The sequence below is a fragment of the Castanea sativa genome, chromosome 8 (genome assembly GCF_040712315.1).
Source record: "Castanea sativa cultivar Marrone di Chiusa Pesio chromosome 8, ASM4071231v1".
In the NCBI taxonomy this organism is placed as follows: Eukaryota; Viridiplantae; Streptophyta; class Magnoliopsida; order Fagales; family Fagaceae; genus Castanea; species Castanea sativa.
The window spans coordinates 13,475,345-13,479,204 of record NC_134020.1 but is presented as its reverse complement, the minus strand read 5'-3'; positions in this window follow the sequence as shown (position 1 = coordinate 13,479,204).

Sequence of the window (3,860 nt, the reverse complement as noted above, 5' to 3'; positions counted from 1 at the left end):
AATCTATCGCGAATGAAGTAGATCCGTTGATTTTCCGCTGTGTATGTTTTGTATGCAATACAAACTATGTTTTTCCTAACATATATACAATGTCAAATCCTAACAATAGGTACTCTCACTCATTTTCACACATACTAAGATTAAAGCTCTTGCTGTTACTACTACTCTATCTTTATCTGACTTTGCCATCGGAGGCTTAGTGGCCAGCACCACACCGGCGACCATTTGAGCAAAGCTTTCTTTTTGCTCTCGTGTAAGACCCCTGACGAGCTTGAGTTGCATTCTATTTGGATGATCAATTCGACTAACGATTTTGGCATCATCTAGGACAATTGCCTACTATGTTGCATGGACACATTTGCATGCATGACCTGTGAGCGAGGGAGTCAATTTTGTACCAGAGGCTATACCCGTTTGCCTAGTGGAACGATATATTTTGATACCGGTCAATACCGGTGTACCGTTTCGGGTTTATTATATATATATATATATATTATATAATAAAAATAAAAATTTACCATAAAACATTACATCAATTGAAAACAAATTATTTATGATTTCAGAATTTAAACTTTAACATACTAAGAAAACAAATAATACTTAATGCAAATAAGTTACCATTTTACTCTTACAAAAATTCAAAATTTACAAAACTGGAAAAAAAAGAGAGAGCTTATTTCTGTATCGGCCAGTACGCCCAGTACTATCAAAAACGCTAGAAATCGGCCGATATGGCTGGTATTTAAAATGGTAAGAAATTTTGACATTTCGGCACCGATACATATTGGCCATATTGGCCAGTATAGTATGGTATCAACCACCTTGCTTGTGAGCCCAATAATGAAAGTTTCCCTGGAAAATAACAGCCCTCACCCACTCAAGAAGTGAATTGCGGTCAAGTATGTTCATTAATACTCCAATTATCAAGAGGACTTTACAAATGTGACAATGAACAACCCCAAAAAATGGACTTATTGCAAATACCTAAATTCTAATTTGGTTGCCGCTTGCAACAAAATTGAAACTAGGTTACAATACTTTGTACCACTTGGGTGGGTAACGCATAACATCTGTGAATTTAAAGGTTATGGATTTGAGTAATAGCAAGTTCTATTAGTACTTAAGTAGCCGCACACTATAACACAACGATTACATTACATTACATTTTTACACTATATACTTATAAAATTTCAAGATGATTATAGATTAATAAATATCTTAATTATAAAATTTATAAAGTTCATGCTTTTGCTTTTTAAAATTTTACACAAAACATGAGTTTATTAAATGAATAATAAATATCTAATTAACATTAAATTTGATATTCATGTTAAGAATAGTATTTTTCTAATCTGATATTAAAAATTTTAAATTATTGATCCAATATTTATTGAATAACCTATCATCATAAATAGTATCAAAGTTATTTTTTGGTACTATTTCTGGATCTTACTGTATTATTTCATCTAACTTTTACTTTTATCTACAGTATTTTTAGCGAAATTTTTTTAATTTCAACTAAATAAATTGTTCCTAAACGAACGTTAAATCAATTTTTTTCCTTTTTTAAGTCAAGGATAGAATAGTTATTCAATGATAAAAGAAATTATCACAGTATTATGAGCATGGGATATATTTCTCTCCTACTCCTGCCCATTGCTTGGTGTTGATTGACAGAAGAACGAGAAAACCGAGAAAGGGCGTTGACACCAGAATTGGCTTCCAGAGCATACTAAGAGCATTCACAGCAGTGGAGCTAAATAGCTATATTGCTATTTTAGCTCCACTCAAACCACAAAATCTCATACACAGCAGTGGAGGCAAAGCTAAATTTTTTTAGCTTTGCGCTACAGTGCTCATGTATCAATACATGAGCACTGTAGCTGAAAGTTATAAAAAAAAAATACTATTTTATTCGGGTTTGATTAAAATAATTCAAAGCCTCTCTCTCTCTCTCTCTCTCTGTCTCTGTCTCTCTCTCAGTCACTCTCATCTCTGTGCTCTGTGCACTGAAGCTTTCATCTCTGAACCTCATCTCTCTCAACTCCGAAGCTCGACGTCACCGACCCACCGCCGATCAGCCTCAGACTCACGCCGCCATCCGCCTCAGACCCACGCCGCTGATCCGCCATTCGCCTCAGACCCACGCCGCCGATCCGCCATCCGCCTCAGACCCACGAGTAGAGCGATGAGATCGAAGCCAAGAGAGATGATTGGCGCAAGTCTCGTCGGCCGGTACCGAATCGGACAGAGTATCGGGCATGGGTTTCGGTTTGGCTGTGTTGAATCCACTGTGTTGCCTTGCTCCGATTTCGATCGTGAAGGACAGAGCCACGCCGTTGGCAGCAAAATCGGGCGGTCCGTATCAGTTAAGGCTCGATTCGTCAGTGAAGACCATGAAACCGTGCCCCTCGGTGCAGGTATCGTCCACCGATACTGAATCGGACAGAGTATCGGGCATGGGTCTTGTCCACCGATACTAAAATCGTGCCCCTCGGTGCTGTGTTGATTTTTCTAAGTGTTTGTTTTGTTCTTCTTCACTGGTTTTGATGGGATTTGATGGCACGGTGGGTTGTGGTTGTACAGTAATTTTTATGGGTTTGACGGTGGTTGTGGGTGGAAGGTGGTGGTTGTGGGTGGAAGGTGGTGGATGAATGAAATATTATTTTATTGTAGTGTTTATATTATTTTATTCTATTAAAAGCTAAAAATAGCTCCACTGCTGTAGGATGTGAGAAGGGAAAATAGATAAAGTAACTTTGTGTGTAGCTAAAAAGCTAAAAATTTAGCTCCACTGCTGTGGATGCTCTAATAAACAAATTAACTCATCTTTATTTACGCGTCTACTGTCCTGATTCCTCCAACAAGTGCCCAAAACACTAGGACAGCTCTTCAAAGTTGCGTGCATATGGTTTCGTTCCCAAATGATACATGGCCTCTAGATTCAGCTGAGATCTAGCCCCAGCTGGATACAACTAAATATTTTATCTAGGGACTAGGATCATAGTATGATCTGATGTCAATGGATTTTAATTCTTCCTGGTTGGATTTAATGATTAGTTTTCAATTTACGAGCATTTGCCAACAGAGGGGGAAGCCAAAATTCAACTGATGGCAATATATATAAGTATAAACTAAATATTTTTTTAATAATAATAAAAGTTTCTATTCCTTTTTTTTTTTTCTAAATTTTATTTTATAATATGATAATTGTGAGTGAAGAATTTAAATTCTAAATGTTCCCATTAAAAATGTTAAGAATTAAAAATCAGTTGAATTATAAATTTTTTTTATAAAACTCTATTTGAAGGTAAATTTAGAATGAAACTATTTTTTCTGTCTTTTGGGTTTGTTATAATAACATGATATTCTACTTGAACAAATTGTGCTTTGAAATAGGGATGGAAAAATTGTGCTTTCAATTTTCAAAAGCATTTGGCAAGGAGTCAAGGGAATTTAATTTATTTGTCATGTTGGATTTGTAGCTTGTATTGCATATTACTTAATTAAGGGAGAGTTTGCATGTAGTATAACTTGTTTCACTTTTTTTTTATAGAGTTATTATGACTTTTAAATAGAGTTTGGGGTGTACTTTTGTGTTAGAAACACATTTCTTTTCCTTTGTGTGTATATTTCTTAAAATAATAAAAATAATAAATAAAACACACAAACAAACGTATAAAGAATAAATTAAAAAACAAAAGGCACCTAGATTCCTTAAAGCCTGTTTAGGTGATATATTTTTATTTTGCTAAGTGGCTTTTTTATTTTAGACTTGAAACAGAAAGCGAAAACTGTTCAACTAAATATAAATCTTTGTTTCTCAAAAAAAAAAATGTATATATATATATATATATAAA